The 12228-nt window shown below is 45.4% G+C and overlaps 1 long non-coding RNA gene across 1 annotated transcript in view; it reads right to left on the bottom strand.

The window, feature by feature from the left end:
• LOC141133573 (uncharacterized) overlaps window positions 1–11324 on the bottom strand; it is a 37114-nt gene extending 25790 nt beyond the window's left edge. The window contains exon 1 of the long non-coding RNA XR_012243096.1: window positions 11079–11324. This is a non-coding gene — a long non-coding RNA (uncharacterized lncRNA). The remainder of the gene's footprint in view (window positions 1–11078) is intronic.
• Between the last annotated feature and the right edge of the window lie 904 nt (window positions 11325–12228).

The raw sequence follows: 12228 nt of genomic DNA, 5'->3' as shown, positions 1-12228 counted from the left end.
ACTGTATACATATTCCTTTCTCTCCAGAAAGAGTAGAGTTGGGTCTTGTAGATCATCCTGCATCAAACGTAGCAACAGCCTGCTATTTAACAGACAGCTGAACATTGCCTAACTTTCCAGAACATCACACAGGAAAGTCACACGTACTGTTCATTTTCAGAACTTTAAAGTAGTATCTGTCCACAATTGTCCCTTTCAGGTTATCTAAATAAACCTTTTATCATTCCAGCTGGTAATCATCAAGGGAAAGAGGTTACTTCCTGGATCCTAGCAGGCTTGGTTGTGCATATAGGACTAGGGGTCGCAAGCCTCTGTCAGCGGCGGCGGAGCACTATACCAGAGCAGTTGAAGCCTCATAGGCAGCACATTCAAGAGAATCTATGGTGCCCATCTGTAGAGGGGTATCGTGGTCGTTCTAACAATCCTACTCAAACTTGACGGAATAGACCCGGGGGCCTTGTCATTGGGGGACTTTGTAGGACTATTCAGTCCTCTGTCTCATCCTAATTTGAAGATTGGTTTGACAAGTAGATCTTACCCTGTCAGCTAGTTATTTATCACTAGTATGCTGCCATGTTGGCGTCAGGAAAATGGAAAATTGTATCAAATACTTACCCTAATTTTCCTTTCCTGACGCCAAACCATGGCAGCATACGGTCCCACCCTTGTACGTTTCGGTATGTAGCTAATTACAGAGAATGGGGTGGGGCCTAACTAGGACTTTCATTTATGCTATTCACTGGTCCTGAGGGAGTGGTCAAGAGGCAGAGCTCAATCACTAGTATGCTGTCATGTTGGCGTCAGGAAAAAAGCTTTTCCTTGCACCAAGCAAAGTATGTCTTCTATGTGTGATGGTGATTCTTAATGGAAGTGGACTTCCTAGCTTTTAACATCATAGAAATCACTGATTCAGAAAAAAAGGCCGCTCTCCCTCAAGATCCTGGCTTCAACAGCCATGCCGCTAAATCCAGCGACTGTGAAAAAAAAGAAGAATGGGGTGGGACCTAACTAGGCCTTTCATTTATGCTATTCACTGGTCCTGAGGGAGTGGTCAAGAGGCGGAGCTCTATCACTAGTATGATGCCATGGATTGGCGTCAGGAAAGGAAAAATACGGTATTTGATACAATTTTCCCTTATTCTGTTGTATATATCCTGACTTTTTTTTTGCAATTAGGTATAGATCATGATTTGGCCCTGAGTACCATCCAGGCGCAAATCTCAATGCTTGTGATCTTATTCCAAAGACCGCAAGCCTCCCATTCTAAGATTGGGACCTTTGTAAAGGGTGTCTTTCGTTTGTTTCCCTCTTGTATTTTCACCTATCAATCCGTGGGATTGGAATTTGGTTCTCTCAAAATTAAAAAATAAACATTTTGGACCTATCAGGGTAGTTCCCTTTCCTCGCTCACTTATAAGGTTTTATTCCTGGTCTGCAAGCAATTTGTCTGGCAGCTTTGTCCTGTAAAGAATCCTTTTTGGTCTTACACAAGGACAAGGTGATATTTATACCTAGAAATCTCTTTCTTCCTAAGGTGGTTTTAGCCTTTTATCTCAACCAGGACATTGTACCCTACTGTCCAGTACCATAAGAAGATGTTCTTTCATTGTCTATACCAGTGGCCTGCAAACCGTGGCCACCAACAGTGGGGCATCATTTCTGCCACTGACACCAACAATGGGGCACTAATCCTTCCACTGACACCAATGATGGGGCACGGTTCCTTTCCCTCATACCAATAATGAGGCACTATTACTTCCATTATTACCAACAATGGGGCATTATTTTCTCCCAGGACATTTTCTACTCACACTGACCACAGTCCAGCTCCGTCAAAGGCAAGCAAACCAGCCCTTCGTTTAGAAAGTTTAGATCTAGATGTAGTTAGAGCTATGTATGTCTACCTCTTTACTGCTTCCATTAGAAAGACTGACTCCCTTTATTTGTCATCCCCGATGGTCCCTGTAAACCAGAACCAGCTTTTTGTTCCACCATTTCTCCGTAGCTCAGACAGAACATCATTTAGGCTAGTAGTCCTGTCAAGGCACATTCGACTAGATCTTTGAGTGTTTCTTCGTTTTTTTTGTCTTCATGTACTGTTTCCCAGATTTACAAGGAAGACTCTGATCTTCTGTTTACATGTTCTTTAAATTTCAAGTGCTATCTCATGCCAGATAATAGGGTCCTTTAGGCAGGTCTTTGACCTTTACTCAGTTACTAGATTTATTTTTGTTATTTACAGTTAGGCCTCTAAGCATTTTGCTTGCTGTGTTGGCCAGCCACCACTGCATTTGGATGTCCCAATTACCTCTGAATCCTTTGTACCTCAATTAACCAAAAAGGATATGGGAATATTGTACTCATAAAAACCGTTTCTTGGAATTCATTGAAGGACACAGGTTCCACCCCTCTATGTTTAAAGTCTTGCTCTCAGCAATTTGTTATGAAACTGAGGTATTTTGGGAGTTATACAATACTGGTCTCTGTTTTGTTTTTTTATTGCCAGTGTCCAAAGTCTCCTGTTGGTTGCAGTATAACCCAATTGTATCTGAATCTTGTGTTCCTCAAAAAACTCCAAGAGAAGGATTTTACAGTGATTACAAAATCCTATTATTAGTGTGACGTTTTTCAAGTGAAGAAGCTGCAGGTGCAAGCTTCTTAAAATACAATCAGACAAAGGGAATTATTAATTTCAATGTAGTTACAGAAGCGTCTTAAAATAATAGCAGGGTACAAAACCAGCAGACAGCCGCAAATTACAGTCTAACACTTGTCGGAAATGGCAGTCTTGAATGTTAGCGAGCTTGCCACCCTGGAGTCCTTTTCAGCGTCTGGCTGCTAGCAGAAGAGTGTAGCAATTTGCTTGCACTTTCATTTACAGCACTGTTATCCTGATAACGTCAGCTAATAACACCAAGTGCTAACTATAAGTTGTATTCCTTTATATATGTGTGTTGTAGAAAGAGAGAGAAGGCTGCATGTTTGTCTGTCAGAAATGATGTATTATTGCACACACGTGTACAGTATTATTCATGTTCGCGTCCCATACTTAAAGTGATTCAAAGAAGGAAGGGATTCCGGCGCTCCAAATATTGTAATGCCTTAGTAGAATGGTGCAATAATAGCTTTAGTAGCACATCTAGATCAATTCATATTTTTATAAAAAAGAGGAGGCAGCCATCCTCAGAGGGTGTCCATAGCCTCTGTTAGCAAGCAACAAGAAGGAAGGGGGGTTGGAGGCGCCAACTCTAATGACACTGTCATATAATGTTAGTGTAATACATAGATTGCCACCGAAGCCTGCACCTCAGCACCAGCACATCCCAGGACATCTCAACCCTTGATGGACACCACCACCCTGTTAACCTGTGAACCAGTAAGTGTATGTATTATGCCCTGTACACACGGTCGGACGTTGATCGGACATTCTGACAACAAAATCCTAGGATTTTTTCCGACGGATGTTGGCTCAAACTTGCCTTGCATACACACGGTCACACAAAGTCAACGGAAAATCCGATCGTTCTGAACGCGGTGACGTAAAACACATACGTCGGGACTATAAACCGGGCAGTAGCCAATAGCTTTCGTCTCTTAATTTATTCTGAGCATGCATGGCACTTTGTGTGTCGGATTTGTGTACACAGGATCGGAATTTCCGACAACGGATTTTGTTTTCGGAAAATTTTATAGCAAGCTCTCAAACTTTGTGTGTCGGAAATTCCTATGGAAAATGTGTGATGGAGCCCACACACAGTTGGAATTTTCGACAACAAGGTCCTATCACACATTTTCCATCAGAAAATCCTATTGTGTGTGTACAGGGCATTAAACTAACATTATATGACAGTGCCATTAGAGTTGGCGCCTCCAACCCCCCTTCCTTCTTCATACTTAAAGTGATTCTAAAGGTTTTTTTTTTTTTATAACAAACATGTTATACTTACCTGCTCTGTGCAATGGTTTTGCACAGAGCAGCCCCAATCCTCTTCTTTTTGGGTCCCCCATTCCTCTGCTCCTCTGCTCTGTTGAGTGCCCCGAAGAGCAAGGCTCTTGCTATATGAGGTTTGGCTCATATCAGAATTACCTGGTATGTATACTGTAGGTATAGGCAGGGGCATACCTACAGGGGTCGCAATTTGACCAGGCCCCATGTTCCAGGAGGCCCGTGCGGCTCCCCTGTACACCTGGGTAGGAGGGGTGGTTGGGGGCGGTGGCATATACAGAAACCGATGCCCTCCATGTTCCTACTGCAGCCGATAAAAGACCGCTTCTCCATTCAGCAGCTGCAGGAGGAAAATGGAGGGGATTGGTTCTTCTACATGCTGCCCTGCCACCCCTCCTATCCTGGCCATGCTGCCCCTGGGCCCCTGTGTGCTCTTCTGCCCCCCTGAAGCACTGCTGGGTTCCCCCCTCCCCTCTCCCGCCAACTGCTGCAGGGAACATGTCATTTACTGGCACTTCCTTTTCTGAATGGACAGTCAGTGAACAGTAACGATGACTAACTCTGTCCATTCATAACTGAGGTATAGTCAGTATAGGTTTACCTCAGGCTGGAGTGCAGAAGTCTGGCCTGGAAGAATCCCACCACAGGAGGCAGTTGGAGCCAGAGAGGCAGCAGAGAGAGCAAGGAGAGACAGTGAGTAGATCAGCATGGTGCAGGAAAAGACAAGGGGAGAGATTGCCAGCTGTAGCTGTGCTTTCTTGAATACAGCGGTGTGTCAAGTCTTCATCTAACCTTGCCCTGAGGAATCTCCATGTGTGTGTCAGTAGGGAGGACTGGGAGAAGAAAGCAGCCAGGTGGGCTGGTGGCAGCCTTATGGGCTAGCATTTCTGCAAGTAGTAGAGCTGTGTTCAGTGTCTACGGGGGAAGCAGAAGGTGATGAGAGATGCTGTTCACTCCACATGTGCTACTTTACCAAAGGGACGGCAAGTTCCTACCCTGAAATGGGCTGTTGCTGAGCTAACAAGTGACTGTTAGTTCCTCCAGGAGTGACCAGCAGGAGCTGTATATAAGGGAACCAAGTTTGTGCAGAAGGAAGGAAGAAGAGGAATCTGTAAATAGGGAGGAAATTTTCCCTGGATTTGCGTTTGAACATTTTCAAGTTGGGCATGCCATAATTCCCTACCCCATCCAAGTTATCATTCCCTAATAAAAACAACAAAAACAAGCCAAAGGACTGTTTTCTGAGTTTGAATGCAAGAAGGAAATGCTTTGTGAACGGCTGTGCAGCAGTGTGGAACCCGGACATCAGCGACTCCTACGGAGGTAGTGCTGCATAACCATTACTATTCCAAGGCTAACGTCCAGAAAATAGCCTCTGCTAAGGACTCTTCACTCTGTGGGCTATTTTCTGAAAAAGGTGAACGTAGCCTTGAGTCTTGATCTTCTTGTTATACCAACAACATCATTTTGATGGCATGCTGAAACAAGAAAAAAGCACTTTCTGACAATGACTGCAATGACCCGGTGCTCGGTGCTGTGCAAATTACTCTGTCTTTTAACCCCTTCCTATCCAGCCACTGCAGTTATAATGCGGCAGGTTAGCTTCCCTGCGCGAGCTGTCTTAGCTGTACGTTGTCTCTTTAAGACGCTTTAGCAGGCGCGCGTGCGCCATCAGAGGAGAGAGCACCCGCAGCATGTCCCCGGATGCCTGTCGGGCGCGATTACCACTGCGCACCTGCGATCGCTCGTGACAGAGCGAGAACCAGGATCCATGTGTGTAAACACACAAATCCTGGTTCTCTCAGGGGGGAGGAGACAGATCAGGTGCTCCTACTAAGTCGGAACACTGTTCGGTCTCCTGCCCTAGTCAATCCCATCCCCCCACAGTTAGAAACATAGGGAACACAGTTAACCCCTTGATCGCCCCCTAGTGTTAACCCCTTCCCTGCCAATGACATTTATAAAGTAATCAGTGGCAATTTTTAGCTCTGATCGCTGTATAAATGTCACAGTCCAAAAAAAGTGTCAAAAGTGTCCGATCTGTCAGCCGCAATGTCGCAGTCACGATAAAAATCGCAGATCACTTCCATTACTAGTAAAAATAAAAAATAATAACAAAAATGCCATAAATCTATCCCTCTGTAGACGCTATAACTTTTGCACAAACCAATCAATCTACACTTATTGCAATTTTTTTTACCAAAAATATGTAGGAGAATCAGCCTAAACTGATGAAGACATTTGTTTTTGTTTTGTTTTTTAATTGGGATGTTTATTATAGCAAAAAGTACAAAATATTGTGTTTTTTTTCAAAATTGTCGCTCTTTTTTTGTTCATAGCGCAAAAAATAAAAACCGCAGAGCTGATCAAATACCACCAAAGAGAGCTCTATTTCTAGGGAACAAAAGGACATAAATTTTGTTTGGGTACAACATCGTATGACCGCGCAATTGTCATTTAAAGGGATGCAGTGCCGTATCTCAAAAAATGGCCTGGTCAGGAAGGGGGCAAATCCTTCCAGGGCTAAAGTGGTTAAAGAAGTTCTTTCAAGTGCAAAGATCCAAACATAGATCTGTATTTACCTCAGCACAGCATAGGAGAGAACCGTGGGCAGGCGGCACACGCCACTGGTTAGTAACTAAGGAAACCGCAGTCAATAAAAACAGTGCAAATTCAACAAAATGTTCAAACAACTTATAATTATATCTTTTCAATTGAGCAAGTGAATGGAGCCACAGAAAGTGAAACAATGTCTGTCTGGAGTCACGTTCCCCGACTTGTCTTATATTTCTGAACTGGAAGTCAGCACAAAACCACAAGAGAATGGAAGAAAAACTCAATGTTTCTCCAGCTACCCAGATACTAACCACAAGCTGTATTCAAGCCGGAGTGCTCACTACTAACCCAAAGATCTAACCCTTCTGTCATCACAAACGCAGTCACAATTTCTATTGTTGCCATGGTCAGCATAGCACAAAACTGGATGTACTACACAGAGCTCCCAAAAGTCATAGGCTCAGAAGGATCAGCAACACAGTAAAATGGAGGAAAAAACACGAAGCAAGGTCCAACACTTATTTCCTTAAAGGCATAGCTCATCATACCAAAAAAAAAATATCTGTGCAGGTAAGGGATACCTATATATAAAAACAAAACTGTGCACCTGGCCAAAGTTGGATAATGCCCTTGCTATAGGTGTAGGCCTTTTATATACCTTTTGAAGTCTGACTGAAAAACTCCCAGAGATCACATCATCCCATCCTGCCTGGTTGCTAGGACATTGCTAAGAGACTCCTAGTTCTTATTGAAAACAGACTTGTCAGTTATCAGCAGTACTTTCCTCACTTGCTGGGCAGGGGAACTGGTACTGGCAAGTGTGACCAGGGACATGTACACAGATAATCAGGGCACTGATTATCAGTGCAGCCCCATCAGTGACAATCAGTGTCCATCAGTGCTGCCTATCAGAGCCCATCAGTGCTGCCTATCAGTACCAATCAGTGCTGCCTATCAGAGCCCATCAGTGCTGCCTATCAGTGCCTCCTCATCAGTGCTGCCTATCAGTGCCTCCTCATCAGTGCTGCCTATCAGTGCCCATCAGTGCTACTCATCAGTGCATATCAGTTCCCATTAGTGGCACCTATCAGTGACCATTAGTGCCGCCTATCATTGTCGCATATCAGTGCAGCCTATCAGTGCCCATCAGTGCAGCCTCACACATCAGTAAAGGAGAAAAATCACTTATTTGCAAAATTTTATAACAGAAACTAAAAAAAAGTTGTTGTTTATTTTTTCAAAGCTTTTGGTCTTGGTTTCGTTTGTTTGGCAAAAAATAAAAAAAAATAAAGTGGTGAGAGAAAGCTCTATTTGTGGAAAAAATTATAACAATTTCATATGAGTACAGTGTTGCATGACTGTCCAATTGTCATTCAAAATTAGAGCGCTAAAAGCTGAAAATTGGCCTGGGCAGGAAGGGGGTAAAAGTGCCCTGTATTGAAGTGGTTAAAATGCTGTACATTCCCCCTTGTTTCTTTGGTGTATTTATTTAAAAGGATAGTTCACCTTTACAAAAAAAACTGCCTATGCAGGTAAGGGATGTTTGTGAATTAAAACAAACTGTGCAGCTCTGATTAAAGATGTACAATACCCTTGTTATAGATGTAGGCCATTTACATACCGTATGAAGCCTGACTGGAATACTCCCAGGACATTGCTAAGTACTCCCAGGACATTGCCTAACAGAACACCCTTAAAGGGATAGTTCACCTTTACCACCAAACTGCCTATGAAGATAAGGGGCATCTCTGTAGATAAAAACAAACTGTGCAGCTCTGACTAAAGATAAATAAAGAGCTTGTTATAGGTGTAGGCCATTTACATACCTTATGAAACCTCACTGGAATACTCCCAGGACATTGCTAAGTGAGGCCTAGTCGTCACTGCTCACCTCCACCATCACAGGAGTGAGCTCTTTCTCTGATTCAAACCCCCTCACACACACACTCTTTGTCTCCCCTGAAGCAGTAGCTCTGAGCTCAACATTTCAGAGCTCACTCCTGTGATGGTGGAGGTGAGCAGTGACGACTAGGCCTCACTTAGCAACATCCTGGGAGTACTTGGCAACATCCCGGGAGTATTCCAGTCAGGTTTCATAAGGTATGTAAATGGCCTACACCTATAGCAAGGACTTTATTCAACTTTAGTCAGAGCTGCACAGTTTGTATGTACAGATGCCCAGGGCCGTCTTTAATTTTGATTGGGCCCTGGGCAAACATTTTCTTGGGGCCCCACCCCTCCATTCTGAGACATACAAAAAATAGCAGGTAGACTCAAAATCAGTTTACTGCAGCAGATCACGCAGCAATTGCAATTGTTTGCCAGAGGTTACAGCCTATCCTTACTGCTCACTGGCTGGTTTCTAGAGGTTACAACACATAATTTCTGCTTGCCGATTGGTTGCTAGAGGTTGATGTACATTATTAGCCCTCACTTGCTTGCTAGGGGTTACAGTACATCATTATCACTTACTGATTGGTTGCTAGAGATTAAAGCAGATCACTACTGTTCGCTGATTGGTTGCTAGAGGTTAATGCACATCATTACCTCTCACTGAGCAGTGGAGCAATCCCAAATAATTGAGCAAGTAAAGGGGCACATTAATACACATATTACAGGAGAGTGTCAGAGAGTGCAGACATACTGCAGGAGACAATCAGAGACTGTGGACATACTGCAGGAGACAATCAGAGACTGCGGACATACTGCAGGAGATTACCAGAGACTGCGGACTTACTGCAGGAGATTACCAGATACTGCGGACATACTGCAGGAGACAATCAGAGACTGCGGACATACTGCAGGAGATTACCAGAGACTGCGGACTTACTGCAGGAGATTACCAGATACTGCGGACATACTGCAGGAGACAATCAGAGACTGTGGACATACTGCAGGAGATTACCAGAGACTGCGGACTTACTGCAGGAGATTACCAGAGACTGCGGACATACTGCAGGAGACAACCAGAGACTGCGGACATACTGCAGGAGACAATCAGAGACTGCGGACATACTGCAGGAGACAATCAGAGACTGTGGACATACTGCAGGAGACAATCAGAGACTGCGGACATACTGCAGGAGACAATCAGAGACTGCGGACATACTGCAGGAGACAATCAGAGACTGCGGACATACTGAAGGAGACAATCAGAGAATGCGGACATACTGAAGGAGACAATCAGAGACTGCGGACTTACTGCAGGAGATTACCAGAGACTGCAAACATACTGCAGGAGATTACCAGAGACTGCGGACATACTGCAGGAGATTACCAGAGACTGCGGACATACTGCAGGAGATTACCAGAGACTGCGGACATACTGCAGGAGACAATCAGAGACTGTGGACATACTGCAGGAGACAATCAGAGACTGCGGACATACTGCAGGAGACAATCAGAGACTGCGGACATACTGAAGGAGACAATCAGAGAATGCGGACATACTGAAGGAGACAATCAGAGACTGCGGACTTTCTGCAGGAGATTACCAGAGACTGCAAACATACTGCAGGAGATTACCAGAGACTGCGGACATACTGCAGGAGATTACCAGAGACTGCGGACATACTGCAGGAGATTACCAGAGACTGCGGACATACTGCAGGAGACAATCAGAGACTGCGGACATACTGCAGGAGACAATCAGAGACTGTGGACATACTGCAGGAGACAATCAGAGACTGTGGACATACTGCAGGAGACAATCAGAGACTGTGGACATACTGCAGGAGACAATCAGAGACTGCGGACATACTGCAGGAGATTACCAGAGACTGCGGACATACTGCAGGAGATTACCAGAGACTGCGGACATACTGCAGGAGATTACCAGAGACTGCGGACATACTGCAGGAGACAATTAAAGACTGCAGACATACTGCAGGAGACAATCAGAAACTGCGGACATACTGCAGGAGACAATCAGAGACTGCGGACATACTGCAGGAGACAATCAGAGACTGCGGACATACTGCAGGAGATTACCAGAGACTGCGGACATACTGCAGGAGATTACCAGAGACTGCGGACATACTGCAGGAGATTACCAGAGACTGCGGACATACTGCAGGAGATTACCAGAGACTGCGGACATACTGCAGGAGATTACCAGAGACTGCGGACATACTGCAGGAGATTACCAGAGACTGCGGACATACTGCAGGAGACAATCAGAGACTGCGGACATACTGCAGGAGACAATCAGAGACTGCGGACATACTGCAGGAGACAATCAGAGACTGCGGACATACTGCAGGAGACAATCAGAGACTGCGGACATACTGCAGGAGACAATCAGAGACTGCGGACATACTGCAGGAGACAATCAGAGACTGCGGACATACTGCAGGAGACAATCAGAGACTGCGGACATACTGCAGGAGACAATCAGAGATCGCGGACATACTGCAGGAGACAATCAGAGACTGCGGACATACTGCAGGAGACAATCAGAGACTGCAGACATTATACAGGAGATGGTCAAAGAACTTTCAGCAATGCACAGCTTTACAGTTGAATAACACAGCTCAGGGTTTCAGCAGTCAGGCATTTTATGGGTGTAAAGACATACCTGGCCAGCCAAACTCACTACATACATTCAGGTGTGTGGGCGGGGCTTCCACTCTCTGCTCTCACTACAACAGTTCCACTGATGCTTTGTGTTGGGGGCTGCATCACCTATGAATTGGGGCCCCGATGACAGCTTTGCAGAGCGCACAGAGGATACAGGAGGATGTATTCCCGCGCTAGTCAGCTGAGAGGTGCGGGGCTGGGAGCTCCACTGACGCCGCCCACGTGCAGCCTGTGTACTCGCATCTGTAGTGAGAGCCAGTGATCGGAGTGGGAGTGTCATTGGAGCTCCCGGCCCCGCCCCCGGACCTCTGTATTCACCAGCCAGTATAGAGGAGGCGGGGCCGGGAACTCCAATGACACTCCCACTCCGATCACTGGCTCTCACTACAAGCCGTCACGTAGGCGGGGTCAGAGCGTCAGTGGAGCTCCCGGCCCCACCCCCTCTCAGCTGGTTAGCACGGAATACATCCTCCCGTGTCCTCTGCGCACTCTGCAAAGCTGTCATCGGGGCCCCAATTCACGGCTAGCGCGGGCCCCCCAACAAAGATTGGGCCCAGGGCAAGTGCCCCGTTTGCCCTGCGCTAAAGACGGCCCTGCAGATGCCCCTTATCCGCATAGGCAGTTTTGTGGTAAAGGTGAACTAAAAGGTGTTCTGTCAGTCCATTTTTGACCTGTGATTAGACAGATCACAAACGGATGCAATAAGTTTGGTCCATGTCTGCTTTTGTGGACCTGGCCAGATGTGTTTATATCCGGCAGCCATAGGGATTACATGGGTCTGCTTTTCCTCCATCCCAAGATAATAAGTGACATCCATTTCCATTCTGATCTGACCCAACAAGAGATCCGTCTATGGATCTCTTGCTAAAATGGAATGGAGGCGTCAATGTGAAAGTTATTATTGAATTGATCTGAAAGCAGGAACCAACCTCTGTTTTCCTAGCTCTCTCCCTATTCAGATAAACTTCCCTACAAGATTATGCTGGGTCATCCTTTAATTAACACCCACATGAAAGTAAAAGGATGTTTTTTTCTCCAGAGGCATGTTTTCCTGAAAACAGAGAATAAGCAACACCCACTATATCAGCTGTGGAGTCCCTTCTCTTTGGTGCTGTGCACATATGTTGTCAAGATGATGTTTTCCTGTT

The sequence above is a fragment of the Aquarana catesbeiana genome, linkage group LG01 (assembly GCF_042186555.1).
Source record: "Aquarana catesbeiana isolate 2022-GZ linkage group LG01, ASM4218655v1, whole genome shotgun sequence".
NCBI lineage: Eukaryota > Metazoa > Chordata > Amphibia > Anura > Ranidae > Aquarana > Aquarana catesbeiana.
The sequence above is the reverse complement of the archived record's forward strand: the minus strand, read 5'-3'. Positions and strand labels throughout refer to the sequence as shown.